General features: G+C 44.7%; 1 protein-coding gene across 3 annotated transcripts in view; it reads right to left on the reverse strand.

Moving 5' to 3' along the window:
- Nucleotides 1–26980, reverse strand: part of LOC102386905 — a 67842-nt gene that overhangs the window by 33465 nt on the left and 7397 nt on the right. Inside the window, exons 1-3 of one of the 3 annotated variants that reach the window (XM_025198202.1) lie at nucleotides 22740–22826; nucleotides 22377–22515; nucleotides 7493–7605 (exon numbers count right to left, since the gene is read on the reverse strand). The gene's annotated coding sequence lies outside the window, so the exon portion shown is untranslated. Of the gene's footprint in view, nucleotides 1–7492; nucleotides 7606–22174; nucleotides 22209–22376; nucleotides 22516–22739; nucleotides 22827–26980 lie in introns of those variants that run through there. The other 2 variants (XM_025198204.1, XM_025198203.1) reach the window with 2 other exon arrangements.

Consider the following 26980-nt stretch of genomic DNA (forward strand, 5'->3'; position numbering starts at 1 on the left):
CCCCCCCCAACTTAGGAGACAGCAATCACCCCTGGTCCCAGGCCAGATAGAAACTTCATGGTAACAAACAGAAACACAGTCTATGCTTCCTGTGAGGTTGACTTGGCTACCAGAAAGTGGAAGGTTCTCTCAAGATGCCCACTATTAGAAATTGATATTTCTTCCTTAGCCTGCTTTCCCCATCTGTTGTATTCAAAACTTTGTTTTCAAGCAGATGAGAAACAAACACTAAGGGGCCTCTATGGCTGTCATTTATTACTTTTTCAAGGCCCTAATTCAGGAAGGTATGTAAAGGCGCATCTCAAACTAGGTGTCACTAATTTCAATTCATCATTAGACCAGGCTTTGAGTTATACAAATGCTTAGTTTCTTTATCCTAGGCCCAAACACTGCAAATCACTTAAGCCTGTGAGCAATTCCATTGATTCCAGTGGGATTTCTGTATTTAAATATTTTTCTGGATCAGGGCTCTAGCAAGGTCACAAATGAAGTTTGGGTTTTTTTAAATTCAGTCCACAATTGAAAATGCCTATGTCACAAACTGATCCATTACTGCTCTCTCAGAATAGAAACTATTCTGTTGTGAGGAGACCCAACTATTCAATCCACATGTTGCTAAACAATCTGGGTCTAGGCATGACCTGTTACAGTTTCTAGTTCTGGGCCAGTACCTAGTTCAGAGCTGGTTGTGACTGCCAGGTCAAGGAGCCTAGGAGCAGTCTGCAGGTTGGTAAGGACTACAGCCCAGCTGCAGGCAGTGAAACCTGATTGCAGGCTGCCTAGGAGGACTGGGCCAACTAATCCAGCTCCACAGGAAGTTAAGAGGTCTCCTAGGGGAAGGAGTGAAGAAGAGAGAGACTTTCCAGGAGAGGAAGGAACCAGAGGGGTGTGAGAGTCGGCTCCTATGGACAGGAGCCTGAGACAGGTAGAGAGCTGAGAGGGAGAGAGCAGGCAGGTCAACTCATGGTGGAGCCCAGGGATCATGCCTGGAGTGCTGCTATCCCAAGAGTCAGCCTGTGAGTGTGAAGACAACCACAAAGCATGGAAAGACCATCAGCATATCAGAAACTGTGCATATAACTTATGTTGATTGATCCCTGCCAGGAGAGATGATAAACAAAGGCTGTGAGCCTGTAAGAACATGGAAAGGCTATGAGAGGTAATTAACCTGGAACCTGCTACAAGCAGTCACAAAGCAGGACTGCCACTGTCTTGTTCTTTCTACTTACCTTCCTTGGTCTTATGACTTGTTGTCCTGAACTACCCAAAGAGAAACAACTGCCCTTTCACCCTGCCTCAGGTCTTGAACTTTCATCTTTGGGAAACTTCCCAGCCAGCGATGCTCTTCTTAGGTCTTTTAGACCATGCCCAGTTTGAGCAAGAAATCCTTTTTACATTTCCTTAAGAGGGTCTGTTGTCATGGAAAAAAACTGCTAAATGATCAAAAACCAAGTTTGGAGCAATGGATACAGGTCTGATTCTAATTTAAAGGATTATTTGCACAGGCAGCTCCTCTGTTTCTGTTGGGTTTTCATTTGCACTTACACCTGGGATTGCCTCTCCAAAACTCCCAGTCTTAAGTATTGTGCTAACAGACACTTGGGAAAGAACTTTGTCAGCAATTCTGTCTAGGTTCATCATACTTTTGCTCAGTGTTGGTGAACTGTCACTAACAGCCTGTAAAAAGGAGCAACTTGAGACTTCCTCAGTTATTGCACTAGCCTCTTTTTGAGGAAAAAGTGTTACAAACTCTTAGGTCATCATAAAAGTCTTGCTCACATCCAGCTTTTTGTAAAATATTCCTCAAAACAGAATGAACAACTCAGTTAACTGTTTCTTCATGTTATGGGTGTAGATGTTGTTCTTCATCTGAAGCTGCCACAATACTGTTTTTTATGTTTGGATAGACCTTGTTCCATGCCCTCTTTAAGGTTCTCAGCCATTTCATTCACTTCAGATCTTGAGAAATATCTTCTGTACTTTGGGCTTCTGCTATTAATTGAGCTTAAGGGTGCTTGTACACACCATGGAGTTTAATCCTCATTAGCTTTCATAGACATTAGGGCTAGAAGGGACCTCGGAAGATCATCGAGTTCAGCCCCCTGCCCCAGGGGCAGGAAGTCAGCTGGGGTCATAGGATGCCAGCAAGATAAGCATCCAAATTTCTCTTGAAGGTGATCAATGTAGGCACTTGAACCACCTCCGATGGCAGGCTATTCCAGACCTTGGGGGCTCAGACAGTAAAGAAATTCTCTCTTATGTCCAGCCTGAAACAGTCTTGCAGTAGTTTATAACCGTTCGACCTCATCATCCCTTGGGGTGCTCTGGTAAACAAATGTTCCCCCAGATACTGGTGGTCACCCCTGATAAGCTTATAGATGGCCATCAGATCACCCCCAAGCCTGTGCTTTTCCAGGCTAAAGAGCCCCATAGCTCTCAGCCTGTCGTCGTAAGGTCTGTTGTCCTGACCTCTGATCATGCGCGTGGCTCTTCTCTGGACTCTCTCAAGCTTCTCCACATCCTTTTTGAATTGTGGGGCCCAAAACCGGACACAGTACTCCAGCTGCGGCCTCACCAAGGCCGAGTACAAGGGGAGAATGACATCCTGGGATTTGCTTGAGAAGCATCTATGGATGCAAGCCAGCGTTTTGCTCGCTTTACTAGCCACAGCATCGTATTGAAGGCTCATGTTCATCTTGTGGTCAATGATGACCCCCGTGTCTCTTTCTTCCATAGTGCTAGCCAGTGCAGCACTGCCAAGTCTATAAGGATGCTATAGGTTTTTCCTCCCAAGGTGGAGAACCTTGCATTTTTCAGTGTTAAACGCCATCAGGTTCTTGTCTGCCCATTTGCTGAGCCTGTCCAGGTCAGCGTGGATCGCCCTCCTGTCTTCAGGTGTGAATGCTTTGCCCCAAAGTTAGGTGTCATCACCAAACTTGGCCAATCCACTTCTGACTCCAATGCCCACATCATTAATGTAGATGTTGAACAATATGGGTCCAAGGACAGAGCCTTGGGGGACCCCACTGGTCACAGGGTACCATGACGATTGACTTCCATCAATTACCATCCTCTGGGTCTGACCACAGAGCCAATTTCCCAGCCAGCAGATTGTGGTGGACCCAAGGCCACGGTTGGCCAGTTTCACCAAGAGGTGACCATGGGATACCAGATCAAAGGTTTTTTTGAAGTCAAGATATATGACATCAACCTCTATTTAACTTAAATAGGTTTAGCAAATTTATACTTGTTTATTTTGGAGCATCGCATCAGTGTTTGCACTCACTAGGTTTTTGAACAAATTAAGCCTAGTCCCCTGGCAGCACCGCAGGAGATCAGGACAGTCCAGTGCTGCCCCGCTGGCCCAGGGCACTCCACCCCATGCCCTGCCACATAGCTGTGGGAGCACAGAGCTGGAAAACAGCACAAGAAAAAAAAAAAAGCATAAGCAATTCGAAGGGTGAACTGCAAAAAAGTTGCAGCGCCATCTGGTGGACAAAGAGGTCATTAGACATCTTTGCGTGCTTTTGTGTTTGCATGCAATGAATCCATGGACACAACGCTTTTATTCATGGCGAGCCAAACTAAACTACGTCCAAGGAGTTTTACTTGAATACGCCAGAAAGACTTCTAAAGCATCCGGAAAACCCACTCATGCAAACAGTCACGCCGTTGCAGCACAAGAAAAGGCAAAAAACATGGCAGGTACAAAGGCCCTAAGACTTTTGACAAGAATCTACTTAATGTTTCTTCCGCAAATGTCATGGGTACCATGGGAATATGTGGGTTTAAAGTTTATTGCGGGATCTTCATCATTGTGCCAAGATCAGTAAGAATATATATTTTAATAATATTGACAGCTTCTGGTGTTGAAGATGAAGTGGGTAATGTCTGTTCCTCTGAACTGGCTTGAAATGTCATGTTCAGCAACTTCTTTTGCCATTAAAGCTGCAATTCTGTGAGCTAAAAATATCTTTCATACTTGTTAGGTCTTTTCAAACAAAAAAAATAAATAAATAAAAAAGGCAGAATCAGAATGTTCTACAATGCTTGTGCAAACAGAATGGACCAGGCCTCCCGCAGCTTGTCTGTCCTCAGTGTATAAATAATATCTCCCATATTTTCATTCATCTTCATTTGATTTTTTTAAAGGACTACTGTGAAAGAAGAACTCACAACTTTTGTAAAGGAGTACTTAGAATACATGTAGTATGTTTCTAGTTATATTGTTCACTAACTAAGTATTTTCTGCATCCAAATTCACAATAGGAAATGGGGGGCGGGGGGAAAGAGGTCAACAGAAAGTCTGCTGATTATATCTTCCAAAAAAATTCATGGAATACCTTCAGAGTAGATGGCATAAAATTTTGTTATCTGGTGCTGCTTTTGTAGCATCCTATAAAATCTTTTCTGCAATTTCCCTAGATTCTAATGGTTTCTATAGAGTTAAAGATGGTACTTTTGCTAAAGGGTCCTTCCTGTTAGTAATCAATAATTTCTATCCTTATCAGAACACCTAAGCTCTCTGTTCACATACTCTTGTTGCTTTTTATGTCTGTGTACACTGAGGCTTCGGAAGCACTTTCTTGCAAAAGGTCAGATGAACCAGAGTGAATAATTTTGGCCACCAATGTGTCTGTGGCAGGAGAAAGAACCTGATCTTCAGAAGCTCCTGTGCACACATTCTTCCTGTGCAAAGTAGAAATATTGTCAGCCTGGTACAGAGGTGCCACTACTGTTTCAGCCTCTGGAAGATTTTATTTCCAAAATTCTCTGCCTAAAAACCACTGGCCTGCTCCTTGATGGAAATATGCCAGGTGACTGTTGAGAAAAAACAGTGGAGTTGTTTTCCTATCACTCCCTCTCTTCACACATCCTGGAGGCCTGCTGGGTGTTCTCAGTCTGTCTGTGAAGACAGACTTTTTGGCGTTGGCCTCCTCCTCTCAGCTGTTTTTTCTCTTTTTACTGTATTATAGCTGGGTATACAACATTTATTATGTTGGCCACAAACCATGATATATGTAACTTCTTTGGTCTTGTTTTTCTGTAGCAGAAGCATAGGAGAAAGTACAATAAATGTGTTTATTAATTTGTTCACTCTCCCTTCTTTACATGGTCTACTGGGTACAATTCAACATCTGTCTGCCGAGTGCAATTTGAACATTTAGGGTGGACAATAACAGTCACCCATGAAAAGAAGTGACATGTAGAACAAGAACATCTTGGATAGGGTAGGATACAAATCTAATAAAATAAATATAAGAGATAAACAGCCAATTCAGGAAAGGTCATTGAATGACAACCTAAGATATGCTTTGCTTCCCCTCAATTTGTTTTTGAAGGTCCAACATAGAGCTTGGCCTCCTTTAGCTCTTGGGCTAGGGACAGACATTATACATAAACTGGTTTAAGTGATCAGAAACTGGTTTAAACCTGTAACAGAACAGATGTTCAGTGTGCATAAACCAGTTTGTAAATGGCCAAAACTGGTTTAAGATAAGTCTGATACTACATTTAACCAGGTTTAACTAATTTGGCTCAAACCATTTTATGCCGTGTCTGTCCCAGACCCCTTGCTGGTTTAAGATAAACCAGACACCCCCGGCATGCTCTCTGGGCTGGGCGGCAGTCCCTGCTTCACAGCAGGGCTGGCCCCTCACCTCTGCTCCCTGGACAGAGCTCCTCCAGTACAGACTTGCAGACACAGCAGGGTCTACTGGCTTCCGTGTGTCCCCCTCCCCTTTCCCTCTTACCACGTGCTGCTTAAGCAGAGATCCCTTTCTCCCCTCTCCCACAGCACAGACCATAACCAGCATGTGGTATGCTAGCTAGTGCTGTATAAGGCTCCAGCAGAGACTGCAGACACAGCAGGGTCTGCTGGCTTCTCCCTGCCCTACCCCCTCCCTTGCTGCTCAAGCAGGAAATCCCCTCCTCCCTCCCTCCTCCCACAGCACGGACCCCAGCCCCATGGATCCTAGGCATGTGGTGCACTAGCTAATGCTGAGAGGTGTCTGTGTGTGTGTTTCTCCAATTTCATTGAGCCAGACGGGCAGACAGAACAGGGCTTTTGGAGCTAATCAACATGTCACCCCAGTGTGCATTTAAGAAGAATTTGAAGTACTAGAAGAGAGGCTATTGTTTTGCTAATTGGATGATAAAGACTCTTATCAGCTCCAGGCTACCTTGCTCCCCTGTCAGCTTGCTGCAGATAGTTTGACAAGCAGGGAGGGAGATTGAAAAGCTCCATGTCATCAACAGATGCATGCATGCATAAAATACACACACACACTTGTCATCCCCCAGACCCTTGGTAGCACTCTAAGGCAACTGGCCCACCCCTTGAGCAGCCAGCAGGGAAAATACTGGGATGGTGCAGGCAGACTTCCCTAATGAGAAAGTCTTGCCAGGGCCTGGCCACACCTTCTCAGCTCAACTCTGTGCAAGGGAAGGGAGGGCTGTTCTAGTACCCCTGGCTTCTAGCCTGAGCCACTGCAGGCATGTGCCTGAATTTCCTCAGTCCAGAGGGATTGTCTGTATGGTTGAAAACCAATTCAACCTGGCTACGTTACACTAACCTAAAGGTTGAATCAATTTAGGCTCATACTCTTCGAATGTCTATCCCTAGCCCTGAAGACTATGGAAGAAAATTGGACCACTTGAAGCCCAAGGACGTTTGGTCACAGACTTCAGCAGGGCCAGGATTCCCCCACATGAGCCTAGAGGTGATCCTAATTTTGCTGATTTACAAGTGTCAGGGCAGCTAGGAGTTGGATACACCTCTGGACACACCCTGTGGAATGGACTTCGTGTTCAGAGAATCTGCCACGTGCCAAGTGGGAGATTACTGAAAATTTCACTTCCAAATTCCACATCAGAACAGATGCCGAAGTCTGACACTTGGATGGTCTCTAACCTCCCTCCCCTCCCCTCCAAGAAAGCACTTGTCAACTAGCTCACTTCTCCATAAGGAAGAGAATCAATTCACTTGCAGACATTTTCCTCCATCTCATACTGCATCTCAATGGTTCTGTGTTCTCCTTTAGCAGTGCTGCTCCATGCTCTTCCACATTATGAGGCATCTAAACACTCTACATGCTGAGAAGCTTTTATGTTTTTCAGGGACTGCATGGGCTTTGCTAATTAATGCCCCCAGCCCCTAGTGCAGGAAGTCAACAGTTTTGCCCCCGTTTTACGATAGCAAAACAGACTCAAAGCTGCTATCTAATGACCTGTGGCCAGTGCACTGTAGTGCCTTCTAGGTAAGTTGCTCCATTGTTTCCCTTGGTGTTAAGAAAAGAGTTCCCATCACAGAACCAATCACAATACAGTATGTCTTCCAGCATTATATCCTGCTCACTTGCTTCAGAAAAGAATGTGTAAGACTGTGTGCAACAATGCCATCTGGTGACTCCTGCAGAAAAGTCAGTCATGGCAGGGAGCACTTGATTATCACCTTTCAGTTCTGGCATCTCCCCATGGCAGGGCTTCTTACCTGACAGGATGATCTTTTCTTTTTTGTGCCTTTATTAGCAATTGGATTAGAAGTCATCTATGATGCTGAAGGGATCTTTTCATCCTCTGAAGGCCAATAAGAAGCATTAGCTCCTGGAGGAAAAGATAATAAAAATGTCTAAATGCAAAGCTCTGTTAGGCTGAAAGAGATTGTTCACCAAGGTACCCCAGGTGAAAACTAGGAATAATGGTCATAAATTGATAGAGTATCGCTTCAGATTAGACATTAGGAAAAGCTTTTTTTTTTTTTTTACAGTTCGTGTGTCCAGAGTCTGAAATAGACTCCCCACAGAGGTGATATAATCACCTTCCCTGGAGATCTTCAAAAGACAAACACCTCGCTGAGGTCACCTGACCTCAGCAGTCTTTCCTGCCTAGAGCAGGGGGGCTGGACCTGATGATTTCCGAGGTCCCTTCCAGCCCCTAATTTCTGTCAACCTATAAATCCATTTACATCTTTGGATGCTTTTAAGTGCAGGTTAGAGCCACACTTGATCATGGTTTACTCAGGGATAATCCTGCCTTGAGGAGGAGGAGGTGGTATCTGGTCCAATTAATGTCTCTTCCAGCCCTACTAGTCTATCATTCTACAAGTGCAGTGTAACATCAATTTAATAGTCATTCAAAATGTATATTGAACCCTAATAGCTTAAGAGGAACCTAAAAAAGCAACACACTTCCTGGCAGTCATATGGAGCTTTGGTTCCATGATGGCTCCAGAAGGAAGGCCATTCCTGCATGGGAGAGTTTAATAGATTTAACTTAAGCTGTGGTTTTAAAACAGTGTGAGACCCTGTATGAATGCTGTTGTTTTGGTTAAATAAAGGCTTATTTTGAAGTAGCTTTAATAAATTTCTGCTTCAGCTACCCTAGGTTAGAACAAACCACTTTTAAAGTAATGTACAATTCATGTGGCCTTGTGCTCCTTTAACTAAGCTAACTTCAGAACCAAATTGCATTCTGCAGTTCTTTCAGATGGATACAGTCTCATTAAGTGGTGCAAAGTAAGGAATACAAATAATATTTTCAAATTTTGACCAGGGTTTTAGTACAAGGACATGTCATCTTTCTTCAAGTCAATCTTGTGTGAATTCAGAAGAGCCAATGCAAAGGAGCAACTAACACCTGTATGAATTCACAGGCGAGGGAGAAGGAGATGCATTCTGAGAGGTATGAACATAGCACATTCCCTTACCAACCACATGCATGCTTCCCCGCCCCCCAAAAAAGAAAAAAAAAAAAAATCACCCCTTCAAAACTGGGGTGTGTGTCTTAGCATAGTTAGTGATTTTTCTTTGCTGGAATAAAACCACTCAGAGACTGTGCTCTAATGCGGCCAAGGTGGCTGCTGTTGGTTCCCGTGAAGGGTCAGCAAGCAGAAGGGGTTGAGAGTCCTTTGTTAAATCCTTCACAGCTGTAGCTCTGGGGTGAACTCTGTAGCTAAAGGAGCAACTGAGCTACTGCTGTTACTGAGTGCAGTCTGTAGTATCTGGATGAAGCTCACAATGTGAAAACAACTCTTCATTCTTTACAGGAACTTACTTATATAGAACTATTTACAGTGAAGAAATAACAGTCCTGCTACTTGCAAGGATCTAGGACCTAGCCTTGCTGCACCAGAAAGTTCTTGTTGCTTCACCCAGGCAGTCTCCTTGGATATCACACTTTTAAGGCGCATTGTTTTCAGGAGAACTTACCCTAGGGTCACTCAGTTGGCCACAACTCCAAACCAGTCTTGTTTTCTTTCCATTCTGCCTTCCACAAAACAAGGAAGGCAGAAGTCTTATTTGGGGTGGGGGGACATGGGGTGGTACATGAGAAAATACAGCAGGGTACCTTGCTCCAGATTGTGGAGGCAGCAAGGGGAGAAGCTTTACTCTTGTAAAATGAACAAAATCTGGGAATGGAGGGAGTAAAACCTTGGGGAAGTGAAGGCACACATGGATAGAAGAGTGGTTGAAGTGTTGTGCTGTGCTGGATGAGGAGGTGACATGGTAGAAGTGTTAGTATCCCTGTGTGTGTCATGTTTTCATCCTTCAGACACACAAGGTAGTTTCAGATACCACTTCCAGATACAAAAAAAAAAAGAGAGAGACATTTTATATCTGTGCGGGCCGGCTCCCGGTCCCGTCCTCGCCGGGCACGAGCCGGGCCCATCTGTGTGCACACGGGCTGTGGCCGGCAGCCTGGGCACGCGGGGCCGGAGAAAAGTCGCGGGGTGGGGTAGTACGCTCGAGCTAGAATCAGTCACGGAGGCGTAATGGTTGATTGAAAAGATTATTTACTTACACTGGAGATGGTCGCAGTGCAGGCTGGACAGTTTCCAGGTACAGCTCCGCTTCAATCCTCGTTGGAGGACTCTAAAACTCGGTTCCCAGGATCCTCGGAGTGGTTCAGACTCCGTGGTTTCGATAACTGGGTTCTAGGGTAGGGATTCGTCTGGACTGCGATCGGTGACGGGGAGAGGCTAGAGGCTGTCGGTAAGTGGTGCCCCGGAGTTTGCTAGGCTCCGGGGGTTCGGCAATTGGAGCCTCTATCGTCGTCTTAAGAAAGACGCGCTGGGTTCGAAAGGACCCACAGGGGCTAGAAGATCTATTAGGTCCCTTCCGACCCTAAAACTATGAAACTATGAAACTATCACTAAATGCAAGAGAAATGCACAATGCAAAGAAGGCTACAAAACGGCGGGAAACACTTTTCTGCACACGGGTTCTCTATAACAACAGAACACTCTGTCGTGCAAAAGAGCTGCAATTCGGCGGGAACATAATTTGTGTGTGCTTTGGCACCGCTAATCAAAAAATCCACAACTTTGGGTTGTGACAATATCTACTTTATTTTTTGATCCCTTGTTCTTCAGACAACGGGTTCACTCTGTCCTTTTACTAAACTTCCAAGTTCTCTGCTTCAATAAGCTCCCTCCTGCAGTTCTCTCAGGTAAAACATCATATTTTCCTCCAGCTCAACTTGTTTCTACAACGTTTTTAAAAGATTGTTTTATAGGCTCACAATCTAGGGTTGCTTTTTTATTTGGGCTGCACACACAGAAAGACACTCAGGTGAAAAAAAAAATCAAAGTAAACCAGTAAAATTAGACTGGACTTCGCAATATTCAGTGCCTTCTATGAATCAGACTAGTCATGGTGTATAAGGTTAAGCATTTGCAAAAGGCTTTGCAGAATTGGAAGCAAATTGGGTCTTAGTAAATAGTGGGGGGTTTTTAACATGTATTTTAACACCACCTGCATCATACATTTTGTAAGAACCTTTCCCTAACCTTGTCTTTTCATACTCTTCTCTTTAATTCAGCCCGAACAAGAAATTCAGGTATTTCTAAGGGAAGCATGTCACATTCACAAAGCTGAAAATTCAGAAGTCTGGTTGAATTAGAAGCAGAATTTTGTGCTAGGTGGCACTACTAAGAACCCCTCTCTGTCAACCACCAGCTTCTTTCTTCCGTGGCATGTAGGTTTTAAAATAGTCATTGCCTGTACCTTCTTAGCTTTCTCCTCCCTGCATTTTTTTTGTAGCTTTTCAAATCCAGTTCCTTGTGTAGTTACTTCTGATGAAAACTGGAGAAGATGCATCTTTTTTCTTCAATGCCTAGGGATCATGTGTCATGTTTTAACCAAAGGGAAATAATTGTGTATTTTACTATGCAAGGCAGGTATGACAATTTTTCTGTTGCTTTTTTCCTATCTGATACCACTCCCCTTTACACACACTGAGCCAAATTCCTCTCTACACAGAACCCACATTGTCATTTTCCCCAACTTACATCATCCCACTCAGTCTTACTAATGAGCGAGAAGACTGCTGCCAGTGGGCTGTGATGAGAGCAGCACAACAGTATGCTCCAGAACGTCTCTTTTTGCTCCCAGCAACCTACTCAGAATCACTGACTTTGCAAAGCATCATGTTCTGGCACCTGTGCCATGTATCCCTGTCAGCTCCACTCTTTCTAAGCTATGGATTTGGGGTGGTTCAGTTTCTCAGCCAAGCCATGGCCCAACATTCTTGCAGACACAATTTTGCATCTCAAAATTATCCTCTTGTATCCAGCTGGTTCCTGCAAAGAGTCACTGGCACAAGTCTAGGCAGCCGATTACCTGACACGAAGAACAGAAAATTCTGCAATAGTCCTCAAAGTTGGGTGTAAACTAGTTGCAGGTCGGGGGGGGGGGGGGGGGGGGGCCCCCACCAGACTCTGCTATAACAGCCAGCGCCCATAAAGTGCTCTGCCCCCTGATTGGATGAGATAGGCCCAGCCAAATAAAAGCCACAACCTTCCTTGCAGTAGGGTTGGAGTACTGCTGTAGTCATGGTGGTCCAGACAATATGCAAGAATCAAGAGATCTTAGTGACATCTTCAATTACCTTTTTTTTTTTTTTATGTCTTGTTTTTTCTCCCAGTCAGTCTGTCTTTTGGCCAGTTAAAAGAAGTTTCTGAGCACCAAGTGCCTTCTGCAGTGCCCTTGTCTAGCAACTCCCAAATTTTACACTTGGTCCAATAAAAAAAAAAAAGTCACCCCCGAAAGTCCCCCTTGCTTCTCACTTACACTGCCTTTGTCAGCCACAGAGACACAGGGACCCTAGCCCCATTCTTGACTTCCTTAAACTCCTCTTCCTCCTGCCCCACCTTTCACATTCCTAACCACCCACCTAAGCCCTCCCTGGAATGAGCCCAAGGAGAATGCCAGTCCTTTTCTGCTTCCCTCCAAGCTCCCTTCAGACACAGCTCAGCAGAAACAGGGAAATGGCAGAAGGAGTGGGGGGAAGAATCAGAAGAGAGAGGAAAGGCCTCTGTGGAAGTCAGAGTGATGGTGGGGGGCACTCTTGTTGGGTCAGCAACATTCTGCAACCCGGTGTCCAAGACTTGAAGCAGCTTCTCTGTTTTTAGTGCAGCAGCACCCAAATCAGTGACAGACAGAAAGAGCTGCAGGGAGATGTGGGGATGAGAGCCCTCTGCCATTCCCCACCAAAAGCAGTACAACTAGGTATTGCACTTTCCCTGATCTTCCTCTTGCAAGTCCCTTACTGAATGGGGGAGGCAAGCTAGTGACAGATGATGCAGAAAAAAGGCTGAAGTACTCAATGCCTTTTTCACCTCAGTCTTCATAGTCTGGTAGCTGACCTTGCCTATTTCACTTGGCAGCATAGTTTGGGGAGAAGTTGAGCAGCCAACTGTGGTGAAAGAACAGGTTAGGGACTATTTAGAAAAGCTGGATGTGTACACATCCATGGGGCTGGATATGATGCACCCAAGGGTGCTAAGGGAGTTGGCCTATTGACTGCAGAACCACTGGCCATTATCTTTGGAAAAAACCTCATGGTACTGGGAGAGGTCCCAGATGACTGGAAAAGGAGAAATATAGTGCCCATCTTTATGAAAAGAGAAGGAGAATCTGGGGAACTAGAGACCAGAAAGCCTCACCTCTGTCTCTGGAAGAATTATGGAGAAGGTCCTCAAGTAATCCATTTCTAAGCACTTGGGAAGAGAAAGTGGTTAGGAAACAAGCAGCATGGATTCACCAAGAAAAAGTTATGCCTGACCAACCTGGTTGCCTTTTATGATGAGCTCATAGACTGGTACTGTGGATGCAGGAAGAAGAGCAGTGGACCTTGATTTTAGCAAGGCTTTTGATACAGGCCTCCCACAACATTCTCATAAGCAAGTTAAAGAAGTACAGGGTAGATGAATGGAAAAAACTGGCTGGATTGTCAGGCTTGATGTCTAGTTGGCAACTTGTATTAAGTGGAGTGCCCCAGGGGTTGGTCCTGGGGCTGGTTTTGTTCAGTATCTTCAACAACAACCAGGAAGATGTGATGGAGTGCACCCTCAGCAAGTTTGCAGATCACTCCAAGCTGGGGGGAGTAATAGATATCCAGGAGAGGAGGACTAGGATTCAGAGAGACCTCAACAAATTGGAGGGTTGGACCAAAAGAAATGTCATGAGGTTCAATAAAGGAGAACTGCAAAGTCCTGCACTTAGGCAGAACAATCCCATCCACTGGCACAGGCTGGGGACCAAACAGGCTAAGCAGCAGTTTTACAGATGAGGACCTGGGGGTTACAATGCACAATTGGTGGCAGCGGCAGTCCCTTGGAGTCAAGAATGATGTCTATCAAGCTTGATGGGTTCTCAGGTAACTGAGGAGCCCAATTCTGGATATACACGTTTTTTGGCAATGGGGGCATGTTGTTGCGCGAGGGAGTAGGATTCACAGCCCTGGGCTGGTCTCCTTCTCCTTCCTCCACCATCACCATTCCGCCTCAGTATCCAGTCATTGGGCCTCAAAGTGGTGCGCGCCTTGGTGCCACATAGAACAATCAGCAACTTGCTCCTCCCAGCCATTGGTGTCAATGCCTCTGTGCTTGAGGATGACCTTGAGCATGTCTTTGTACCATTTCCTTTGGCCGCCCTTTGAGCATTGGCCAGAGAGCTGGGAAAAGAGAGTCTGGCAATGGAGGCAGTTCTCGGGCGTCCGTACGCAGTGGCCCATCCATTGGAGTCGATATCTCAAGAGCAAGGCTTTGATACTGGTGGCCACAGCTTCCTGCAGGACACTTGTGCTGGTCCACTGCTCCTCCCATTTGTTCCCCAGGTTTCAAACACAAGCACCGCTGGTGAAAGCTCGAGGGTCTTAATGTGGTGTCAGTAGACAATCCAGGTTTCACTGCAGCAGAGGAAGGTTGTTGGCATGACAGCCTTGTAAATCAGGGCCTTTGTCAACTTCCAAAGGTCTCTAATTTTGAAATACACATTGTCACAGCTTGAAGAAGGCAGCACTGGTACAGCTGACCCAGTGGTGGACTTCTTCATCAATGGTAGTCTGTTGAGAGAGAGGTGGCGGTCAAAATATGGAAAGTGCTCCATGTACTCCAGAGCCTCCCCATCTATGCAGATAGCGCAAGGAATGTTCAGCTGGCCTGGGGAGGGTTGGTGGAGAACCTTCGTCTTGGTGACATTCAAGGATAGGCCAAGTCTCTTATACGAAGTATTGAAGAGATCCAAGGATGCTTGCACATCCTGCGCAGAGTGAACCATCATGCAGCAATCATCTGCAAACTGAAGGTCGTGTATGTCCTTGGTGGTGAGCAGACTGGGATTTATGTCCTTGGTGGTGAGGGGGGATTTAACAGCAGCCTTTAACTACGTGAAGGGGGGTTCCAAAGAGGATGGAGCTAAACTGTTCTTAGTGGTGGCAAATGACAGAAAAAGCAGCAGTGGTCTCATGTTGCAGCAATGGAAGTTTAGGTTAAATATTAAGAAAAACCTGCCTCACAAGGAGGGTAGGAAAGCTCTCTGAGTAACCTGTTCCAGTGGTTGTGGAATCTCCATCCTTGGAGATTTAAGATCCAGCTAGACAAAGCCTTGGGTGGGATGATATAGACGGTGATGGTCCTGCTTTGAGCAAAGGGTTGGACTAGATGGCCTCCTGAGGTCCCTTCCAACCCTTATTTTTTATTAGCGTATGATATAAATGTGGTATGTAGGGACCAATGGTCCATTAGGGAAGTGATAAAGCATGTTCAGCTTTATGAGGAGGCTGCAGGGCAAAATTGAACATTGCAAAGAGTATGTGTAGGGTATGTGGGGTGATGGGGTACCTGTAAGGGATGGGGGTTAAAGTGGTAAAAGAAGCAACATGGGTACTGGGAGTACACCTCAAACTTAGAGAGGGCAGCATGGCAAGAAACAACTGCAAGACTCAAGCAAAAGATGAGACTCTGGAGTGGGTGGAAGCTAATCCTAGAGGGAAAGATGCAGCTGCTAAAAGCCATGATCTTATATACAGGATTGGTGCTCCACCCCAACATGCACCAAAGCCTGTGCAATAGGGAAAGCATGTGTGCACTTCTGGGGGTCACAATGGGAGAGACCAGCACAAGACATATTATTCAAACAGAAGAAACATGGCAGGAGAGACTTCCTAGATGTGTTTTTATTCATAATGGATAAAAATTAAGCCTATGTTGTAATTTGGTGGTGGGAGGGGAGTCCAAAGCAGCATTGTCTCTCAAATACTTTCGAGGAAGACTATGGAGGAGAAAGGAAATAGGAGACTGTCCGTCCATGTAATCATGGGCATGGCAGCCCTCTAAATGATATCTGGTAATAGATGATTTCCAGAACTGATACAATTTACAGCAAATAGAACCAGAAGAAATGAAAGACCATCGCAACAGCCAACAAGAGGTGCACTGGTGAGATAGTTTCCCCGATCACAGCTGTTCTCTCTGCAGAGGAAGTCAAAACCATCTGGAAGGAGATGTGTGAAAGACTTTCTTAAAGAGGACTGACAGCTAAGCTGGATGTTGGCATGCAGAATACTGCCAGTTTGTGAGCTGCAATATCATTGACAGCTCTGCTGGACCACAAAATGCCCAAGGGACATGAGTAAGTACCAGGGAAACACATGAGCACTTGCTGTGGAATGTGCCTTTACACAAAGGGTGTGGGGAAGGGTAGAGCGATTATACCAGCTAATAACAGGCACCAAGCTGACAGCTGAAGAAGTGGTGCAGAGACACCAAAAATGGGACCAAAAAAGAAAAAGAGAACACAGAAGAAAAACGGTGGTAATCCGTTTTAAAAAATGCTTTGTGGACTGTGAAAACCTTGCTGATCTTCAAAGAGGTAGAGTGATCTGTCAAACAGTGCTTAAAGCTAGGCCTATACAGAGTGAAAACGTACCTATGGAGGGACCAAGGAGAGAAAAAGGGAAGGAAGAAGCGGAAAAAAAAAAAAAAAAACAACTCTGGGAGAAAGATGGGTCCTGATGTTTGTAGATAGAACCTATGGAAAGAAAGATGGGGGGTGGGGGGGAGGAAGGAATTGGAAAGGAAACCAGATTGTATAAAAACGGGATGGAGAAAGGTTTCATGTTAAGATGTTAAATGTGGAATACCCAAAATAAATGAGTAAGTTGGAGAAGAGTTTGTATTCCAAGAAACAGAATACTTAACTATGTTTTTTTAAAGGGGAAAGGAAGAAAGGTTTAAATGGAATCTGGATATTTTTGTAAATAAATAAAAACAACATAGTTTGTACTATATGTAAGTGGTACAAAAGTATGTTTATGGAACACTTGTGCTAAAAGTTGCAGCAGTTTCAAAAAAAGGTAAAATGTATCAATTCTAGCTGAACCGTCTCCGGGTACCTGTAATGATTTGTCTCTATGCAAGTTTTGCCTTTTACTTCCATGTGCTCAGGAAAAGCGGGGTCTGAAAGTAAAGAAGGGGGGAAGAAGGCAAAGGGGCTATCTGACCTGCAGCTGTATCTTTCCTGCTGTAGCAGTGGGAAGGAGACAAATTCAAGACAAATCTCCAATAATTAGATTCTATACCTGAAAAATTATAAGCAACTTATAAATTTTACATATAAAGAATCTAAATATGGTGGGGGGGTCATACATTTCAGTAAATGCAATAGTTAAAAACAAAAAGAAAAATAATAAGCTTGGCAACTAGGTAATGTGATACACCGCATACCAAAGTCATTCAATATTTCCAAATGGAACAACTTACAGTCTATTGTTAAGCATCTTAGATAAAACATGTAAAGTAGTCAATTTTTCTACAAGATCTGATATTCAGAAAGCCTTTATAATTGAGGTAACTAACTCCAGAAATAAAAGGTTCAATTTGCAAGAAGTTTGGAACCCTTCCATGTGGACATTTCAACCTGCATAGGAAAAAGACAGTTTGTGAAGCTGTATCTTAACGATATGCTCAAATGAGTCTTAAAAACCAAAAAAAAAAACCAACATTAACTGTAAAAAATGTCTTTGTTCTAAAATTAAGTCTTAAAAAATAACAGCCTCAAAAGCTTTTTGAAGATCTAAGGCAGGGTTTGCACATTTTTCAAAGTGCAAGAATGCATTTGTAGAGTCCTAAACTACCTCTTTTCAAATAGCTCCTCATTTCTAAGGAATTAGGTAGCCTTGGTTGACAGTGCCTCCCTTTGGAAGAGCTCCTACTTGTTCCAAAGACTCAAGATTGCCGAAATAAAAAGTCAGAAACTATCTTGCAGTGCTCCTAAAAATCACCCAGTTTAGATAGCATAGGTCAGGGCTTCTCAACCCTGGGCTGCAGCCCAGTGCCAGGCCATGGCAGGTCGGCTGCCAGAACAGAAGCGTCCACAGACTGGCAAACCACAGCCCCCCCAGGGCCAGGCGAAGAGGCTGCGGGCTTCTTGTGCAGGGCCTGAGGTAGCACAGGGTTTAGCCCACCCTCCGCCAAGGGGATGGGGTATCCTTACCCATCTGCCAGCCGGAAATTCCAGGTGTGGTTGGCTGTGACGCCTGGGCCACGGTTTGCTGGGCCGCAGCCACTTCCAGGCTGTGGTTTGCCAGACCATGGCATAAAAGCTCTGAGAACCCTTGGCATAGGTGCTGAATAACACCAGTTAAATATACCGGCTCTATCAATCACTGGTTAAGATACTTTGCTTCAAGGAGCATATTGACTGACTCCGGGAGTTCTACCACCCAGTACGGTCTTCACCAGGTTTGTAAAAGGCAATATCAGCTTTATGTCCGATGTCCTCAATGGATTTTTTCCAGTTAATTTTTTCCTGCTCAAGCAAATTATATTGGTAATTGGCAGGACTTTCTTCACAGTATTTTAACACTTGAAATATTTGTCTGGGAAGTGTTTGACAATGAATGATAGCAAGTAGGATCAAAGCCTGAGAATCTGGAATTGCTTTCCCCACCTACTTCCACCCCTCTGCAGCATTGCAGACACTTCATGTAGTGGAAGAATATACTGACATATTTGTTCAGGGCATGTCAACATTTTCCAGTGTTTTCGTAACACCCCTGGTTGATGCCTTTAAGAAAAACAACAACATACATGAAGTCCAACATTTCACCTTTTTTGGCATCTCAACTGACAAAACATGGTAAACATATCTGTACTTATGGATAGTGTTGAATATTCATGGACTGTTAAACAAACAACTTCTCATGTCCTGTTTGAGATTGTCGCTGACAGGTATTTAGTGGAATTCATTCAAATCTGACAGGGCTGTGGCTGTTGGAACCAGGTAGTTCTTCAAGTCAGGGGTGTCAAATTCACCTTGTGCCCTGGGCCAGATACAGGCCATGGGGCTCCTTGAGGATAGGGATCCAGCCTGGGGCAGTTTGCAGCAGCAGGGTGTTTGAAACTCCTGCTTTAAAAGACATTGTTGCAACATCAGCACTAGTCTGGGACATACGTGTCTGCTCTATACCATGAACCTGGAATCGGGCTTCCTAGACTCTGAGGGCATTTGTACATGCCACAGGGGTATACTTCAGTTTCATTCTCCCTAAATTGAAGAAGTGGGTTTTTAAAAACCCTGTTTCAATTTAAACCAAAGTAACGCCCCAGTGTCATGTACACAGGGGTTGGGGCCTGATCCTTACCTACCTCTCCAGCGGCAGGGGGCATTTGCCAGCAGGCCAAGGAGTCCCCAAGCTGCAGGGGGGGCTGATGCTTCCCTCCGCAGCAGTGTCCCCCAGGTGGCACCTGCCTGCAGGAACCCAGCCCAGGCAGTCCTGGGGGACACCGCAACCATGGTGGGGAGCACTGGGCCCCCATGCAGCTCTGACAGACAGGCAGGCTCCAGAGAGAGAAAAAAAAAAAGGATCAGTCTTGCTGCTCCTCCCTTTCCCACCCCCCTTCAGTGAAGCTTGCACAGGCTGGCTGCCAGGCTGCCTGCACAGCCCCGGAGCTGCACAGGGCCCAGTGCTTTCCTCCATGGCTACTAAGGTAGCAAGCTAAAACACCTCAAATGCATTTTATTTAGCTACGTCCCAAAGTCATTTAACGCACAATAGGCCACCGAACGTGCAAACAGCAACACCATTAAAGCAGTGCAAAAGGGCATTTAACCTGCTTTAAAGGCCAATTTTGTGGCGTGTACAAATGAATAAGATTTGTACACATGGGCTAGGGACAGACGTTACACATAAACCAGTTTAAGTGATCAGAAACTGGTTTAAACCTGTAACAGAACAGAAGTTCAGTGCACATAAACCAATTTCAAAATGGCCTAAACCAATTTGAGTTAAACCTGGGTGAATGTACTATCAGACCTACTGATTGAAATTGAAATGGTTTATGGAACTATCCCTGACCCCTTCCTGGTTTCAGTTAAATCAGAGCCCCCCAGCATCCCAGCATGCACTTCAGCCCTGGGCCGAGCTGTGCTATCTGCTCCAATGGAGCTGGGCTGGCCCCACCCCTGTGATCTCTAGCCAGAGCAGGGGCGGGGCATGGGCAGACATAGCCCCACCCGCTAAAGCAAAGGGAGCAGGAAAGAGATTCATCCCCCCCTCCCTCCCCTGTCCCACCAACACAGACCCCACCTGGGGTCTGCCAGGCAGGGGCGCAGCAGCCCGTGTCAGGCACTTTGCCTCACTCACTGCTTGACCTGGGGTTGGGGCATGGCCAGCCGCAGCAGCAACATGAAGTGAACAGAGATGGAGGGGGTTTAAATTCCCCCCTCTGCCCCCTGCCCAACTCAAGCCAGGGTCTGCCTGGCCAGGACAGACCAGCCTGTGTCAGTGCCTGCCCCACCACTGCTGCAGTGGCAGAGGTGGGCTGTGGCCAGGGACAGGCCTGTTATGGCCCCCTGAGGTGAGGGGGGCAGGGAGAGGGTTTATTCCCTACTCCCTCCCTTCTCCCCTGGGACCCCAGCCAGGGTCTGCCTGGTTAGGGCAGAGAAGCCTGTCAGGCACTTCCCCCAGGCGCCCCCACCACTCTAGCAGTGAGGACAGGGGTGGGAAATGCTAGGCAGAAGAAATGGCTACTTTCCCCTCCAGGCACACCCTGGCTGGGGTCCCTGCAAGCCAGGGTGGGAACTTAACACCCCCCCACCCAATTGAGGCCAGGCCCCAGCAGACCTGAATACATATAGCACCCTACCAGCTTCTAGCCTGAGCCACTGCAGACATATTCCTGCATTTCTGAAATCAAAAGTGAATGTCTATTCGCTTGCAAATCGATTCAATCTATGCAGGTTAAACTAACCTGCATAGATTGAATTAATTCAGGCTCAGGCTTTTTGAATGTCTGTATTTAGCCTTAGTCTTATAAATAAGTTGTTTCTCATAGTCTTCTGCCTGTAGTGTTTCTACTGCCTTACTGAGGTACTTGTTTGCAGTGAAATGCATCTTGTCTTGGGACAAAATCCTTGCAGCACAGTCTCATGTTTTAAGTCATGCCAAAAACTGCCAGTCCCAATGCTCAGAGTCTAACATTTGGTTGAAACCAGCTTAACTGTAGTTATCTGAGAGAATATTCATTCCACATGAACACGAGAGGCATGACTAGGAGGGAAAAGGCACATAGGGCTGGCCCTTTAAAGCATAAATTCACCAGTAACATCCCTAAAATTTTAAATTCCCATCCAGAACTCTTCTGTGTTTTGGTCATCTGCAATTTTGCACCATTAGAAAGTGAAGACTTGAAGTGGCATATTTCATTTCAGCATTTAGGTGGTCTCTGATATCCATAGATGATTAACTTGCTCAAAGTCATTGCTCTACTAATTTGACAGCTTGAAAGAGAAAACCACCAGCATATTTCTTTTATTAAGTATTGCTCTTTCCATCTGCTAAAACATCAGTGAAGAATGTCCAAAGCCAACAAACCACCCTAGCAAATGGTTGGGTGGGTCATTTAAATTTCCCAAGTTCGCTATCAGCTAGAGACAGTTAGATTCTTGATTAAAGTAGACAAAAAGGACAGACAGGTGGTAGTCCCCAAGGGCATTACCAGAGTTCAGCTGTCCCAGCTTAGGTCTTGCAGATTCCTGCAGAGTCCATATTAGAAACTGCACATACAGTTTGCTGATGACTTTTCAGTACATCATAACATTAGCATTTGTCCTTTACAAAGCTGAAAATGTAACTTCAGCTCATCCCACTGAACCAGCAGCATGTACACACCACCTTATGTGATAAAGAGCCAGCCAGTGAGCAACAGCTAAATGAACTATAGCTGGCAAGCTGATGACCTGTTTCATATTCCAGGTCTCAGAACATTGTGAGCAAGCCACAGTAAATGAGCCTAGAGACACCTCAGGAACTTATCTAGGCAGGATAACCCCCATCTGAACCATCCCAGTTAAGATTGGCCAATCTTTTAAATGTTTCCAAGGACAGAGGTTCAACAACCTCTGCTCATAATCAGCTTTAAAGTGTCATGCACACACACACACCTCATTTAGTCTACACACAGCGTAGGATTAGATGTCATCACATCTTTAAAGCAAATGTCTGCCAGAGGCCTAAAATACTCATTCCTTTGACCAGATGCAGTTAGAAAGAAGCCTACATCCTACCACACTACATCAGTCCTACTTCCAAGAAACATGCTGAAATTCAAGTGAAGGAACTGACTTTCAGAACTGTAAAGTTTTAAAAATAAAATAAGAGGACACCAACACAGAGACCAGTTCTTCCGTGAAGCAGAGTTGGCAGCTCTGCTTAACACCCCCCCATGCCCCCTGAAACTGAAGATAGGAACAAATGAGTATTTTCAAGGTTCAGTCAAAGACGTGGGACTTGATATGAAAAACTAGGACTGTTCAGATGAAGTAAGACAGGTAGCAACACCAGTCCCTACAGGCCAGGGGAGCCAGGATGAGTGAAGTGTGCTAGTTACCTGAAAGCAGAAAAAGAGAACACATGCAGCTTTGTGAATGGACATTAACTGAAAAAGGCCATTAGCAGGAAGAGTCTAAGGCATAGGGCCTGCCTGTCCCTTGCAGCTGGAGTAAGGGGTCCTCACTGGTATGCTTGTTCTCAACAGATTGAAGTACACAATTAAGTTAGCATGCCAGAAGTCTAATATAGCATAAGCTCACCTGTGTCTGCATCAGTCAGGTCACTCCATTTGTAAGCTCCTTGGTCCGTTTTCCCTTCCCTCTCATACTTGCCATTATTGATCAAATCTCTTCTGCCCCTTTTCTTTCCCTTAAAGTGTTTCCAGGCACTCATAATGGTCTGTGCCAAATAACAAATGCAGTCATTAAGTTAATATCATCCAATTCATACTATCACCAACTCTTGATTGTCTCCTCCTGACCCCAAGCCCAAAGGCTTCCCACCCAAAGGCACAAACCAGGGCCCCTGTTCCAGATACTCTCTTGACTAGACTGAGACAGAACAATCTCTACCCTACTACAGCTTCCTCAGGTTCTCAAACAGAATATTTTTGCCCCACCTACATGCCATACAGGTTTGTAACTGGCCTTGACAATAAACACCATCTCACTGCAGTGTTGTTCAACCTCAGCCTATCCACAACTCATTAGCTTTCATTCATCTCTTTCCAATAAGTTTTCCAGGTAACCTTATAGGAGCCAGCTATGCTGCATTAAAATGGATGGGCAGTGGCTAATAAGTCACAGGTGGGCTTCATCCGGCCTGCAAAAAGCTATCATAGTAACAATGGTGAAATGTTACTTCTTTACAAATGTTTTCAGGTTTCATGAGGTGCAAGCATAAATTAAACAAGAATCTGCCTGTCCAGAGCTATGGACTTACTTCCCCCCAAATTCAAGTTTAAATGTCACATGCTTTCTTTCAAGCTCTATAAGGTCCCAATTTTTGTGGTGTTTTGTTGTAGGACAACCTTCCCCTTCTAATTCAGATCCCTCCTAAACATGCTTCTGTCCCTGGATGTATACACTGACCTGAATCATAGAAAAACAGGGCCTAGAGGCACCTCAGGAACTTATCTAGGCAGGATAATCCCTGTCTGAACCATCCCAGTCAAGATTAACCAAACATTTTAACTTTTAAACATTTCCAAGGATTGAGATTCTACAACCTCTGCTTGTAATCAGCTTCAGTGTTTAACCACCCTCATAATTAGAACATTTTTCCTAACAGCCAACCTAATTTTCCTCTGCTGTAGTTTAAGATTGTTAGTTCTTGCCCTGTCCATTCAGACATGTGCCCATTAGCACCTTCATAGAATCACAGAAAAGAATGAGCTGCCTCATTTCCCTATGCTTAATAGCCTGATATAATCCATAGGACATAAAAAATGTTTTGTTCCTGTAACAAGAAGATGAGACAGTCCTTGCCTTGAGGCCTGGAGCTGTGAGGATTGGAAAAAGAGGAGGGATGGAAAAAAAAAGATGACCCAACCACTAGTTTCCATCTTGTTCCAACCTTGAGTACATTTGCAATTCTTTAACCTCTGATGCTGCTAAACTGAGCAGCAGATTTGAAATTTAAACTAGAGATATCTCTAGCCCACTCCCCCTATAGCAAGTCCCTCTCTGTGCCTGTTATGTTGGAACAGCAGGACTCTTGTCTCTCCTGCACTTTGTGCTGCACTGCGATTACATATGCTTGAAATTACCGATGCCTTCCTCCATTGTAATGCTACTGCTTAGTAGCTCCAAGTTAACTGCTCCACCCTGTTCTTTTCATTCCCTTTCTCCTACCTGGAATTCCTTTAAAATAGCTCCCTCCTAAAACTAATATTCCTTCCCTATGGTTCTGTGCAGATTGCATATGTGGGAAATGTTACCTTGTGATGGGCTTAAATGTCATCATTTCACATAGTCCTTCAGGTGCCGGGGATGAAGAACCTCTGGGATGCACTGCGCTGAAATACATAAGCTAGGGCCTATCCTTGTCTGATTCCCTTTCTGTTTAGTGACTAAAGCAAGAAGAGTCCAACAATTTTCCTTTCCTTCTCTATCAGCAGCCTTTCCTGACTTGCTACCTCTGGAGATGGAAACAGAAGAATAGGGAAAGCTGCTCACTGAATTTCCAGTCACTGCTATCTTTGTTTTCTACTGGAATTATGTTAAGGAAAAATGCAACATGATGGGGAACAAAAGGTAAATAGTAAGACCATCTGGTGGTGTTGGCATAAGGCTGGAAGAAAGGACATGGGGTTTCTATTTCCAGCTATGGTGCTGTGTGATGTTCTGCAGGTCATTTAATGTCTTTGCAAAGTGGAGATGAGAATTGCCTAGCTCACAGGGAAATGGAGAGGCTTAGCAACCAGGAAGGCACTCTGAAATATTGGGACTTTAAAGTGCTTTATTCATGTAGACTATCACTGAGTGGTGTGAGTTTTAAATCGATGAATGGGAATGGGCTTGTGTGATACAGCCACATCTATCCTGTGGTCTGGGTGACGTGAGCTTGCTTAGGTGCTTTAATATGGATTTCATAATTTTAACTTTAGGACATATTTTCTAGACCTTTGCCCTGTTTAGCTTTGAATGATGGGGTTGTCACCACCTCCCTTGACAAGCTAATTCACTACAAAAAATTGTTGTTAACTGAAATTTGCCTTTTCTCTCATAGTCAAACCCCAGCATTCACATTTCAACTGCAACTACCAGCAACTACCAAAGGTCATATTGTTCAAATGGTTTAATACAACACCAGGTGAAACTTGGTACTTTCCATTTAACTTCCATGTTGAGATTTTAGACTTGTTGAGATATGCCTTGAGGGAATAATAGAAACTGAAGTGGAGGAAACTATTTATATATAGTAAAATGCCAATGTGCATAACACTTCTTCTAGTTACTGCATGCTTCTCCACTATCACATGTGCCATCTGAGAGGAGCCTTGCATGAGTACAGCATAAGAATCCTGTCCACAGCCCTAGAAGGGCTTGTCACTGCTTCACACCTCCCTGCTCTATGAGTGCATGGTAGGACTGTCTCTGGTAGTACAGGCACTGAGAATGGAATGTGTATTGTTTCAGGTGCTGATGAAATTTGACATGGTGGCTTTGTATTTCTGTAAGGCACAGTGGGTCCTTCTGGCTGAAAGGCAGAAGGAAATCTACAATGACATCATGCAAGAAAATTATGAGATTGACTTCCCCTGGTAATACTTTGTTTGGAAACTGTGCAATGCTGAAGCACTTTGGTAGAAAGTCCTTCTTTGGCCCCCTTAGATTTACAGCATGCCTTCTGCTTTCCAGAACCAAGCTCTCTGGGGAAAGATATGCATATATCTGTGATCCTGACAACACATTTTAGGATGGAACAGAGTAAATGGCTGTTCCACAGGATGATGGAGGTAAGAAGATGAGGAAACAAGTAGAAGAAACAGGCAAAAGGAAGAAAGATGAGACACCCAAGTCAAAAATATATACAAAGGCCTAAATGACCCTGAGGTGACTTGTTCTCCTCCAGGCCCAGTGACAGTCCTACTATGCACTCATAGAGCAGGGAGGTGGGAAGCAGTGTGACGAGCCCTCCTAGGGCTGTGGACTGAATTCTTATGCTGTACTCATGCAAGACTCCTCTCAGATGGCACATGTGATAGCGGAGAAGTGTGCAGCAACTAGCAGAAGTGTTATGCGCATTGGCATTTTACTATATATAAACAATTTCCTCCACTTCAGTTTCTATTATTCCCTCAAGGCATATTTCAACAAGTCTAAAATCTCAACGTGGAAGTTAAATGGAAAGTACCAAGTTTCACCTGGTGTTGTATTAAACCACATGAACAATGTGACCTTTGGTAGTTTTCGGAGTAAAACCATCAATGGACCCAGGTACTCTGAGAACTTCATAAGCCCAACATAGAAGTTTTCAAGTTAAAAGGAAATTAGTGCTTTGATCAGTGTACTCCCCCCATCCTTGGTGGGAGGGGCCACCAGGCTTTCATCCTTGAAAACAAAATAGTAGTGCCCCTGCAGGTTTAAAAAAGACCAAGTGGTTCAGTTTTCAAAATCTCAGTTGTTTTATTCTCCCATGTATAGTTCTTCCCCAGAGATTATAGCTCATCTCCCACCAGCTACGTATCCCTCCAGTAGAACTCAGCATTCCCTCTGCATTCAGAACATACCACTGCCACGAGTACAAAGTTGTGAACTTGTCATAAAAATTATGGAACGGTTCTTGTGACATGCACCCATCAGGTATTTTGTCAGCAATGAACAGGTTCTTTTCTAACAAACAGAGTTTCTAGTTCCTAAGCCTGAGATGATATACCCACTGGAAAGAGGGAAAGAACCATGTGTCCCAGTTCTCTTGCACTCTCAGAAAAGGAAGTTATTTTTGCTAACTGCATAGGCGAAGCAGTGGGTCAGGTAAACAGATGGCATTCTAGTAACCATTGCAAGGTCTCAGATCTCTTTAGTTCTTTTATGTGGCAGCAGACTTACCATCCTAGTGTCGTATACATCTGTTTCATTAAAGCTGTTCATCTGCAATAGCAAAAAGGAAAATGCCATACTTCTTACCCTGTACGATGGAAATTAACATATTTATAGAGTAAATATATAGAAGCTGTTAAAGTTGTCATCTAGATGAAAAAGTGACTTAGCCTCTCCATGAGAGAATGGAATAGTTTGTTCTACCATACATTTTAAAAAATAAAGAAATTAAGCTAGCTCTCCGATTCTCCACAAAAAGTATGGATGGCAGGAGGACCACTATCTGAAAGGGTGATGAATCAAAGGGGTGGGGGGGGGGG

Source organism: Alligator sinensis, unplaced genomic scaffold (genome assembly GCF_000455745.1).
Source record: "Alligator sinensis unplaced genomic scaffold, ASM45574v1 scaffold19_1, whole genome shotgun sequence".
Lineage (NCBI taxonomy): Eukaryota > Metazoa > Chordata > Crocodylia > Alligatoridae > Alligator > Alligator sinensis.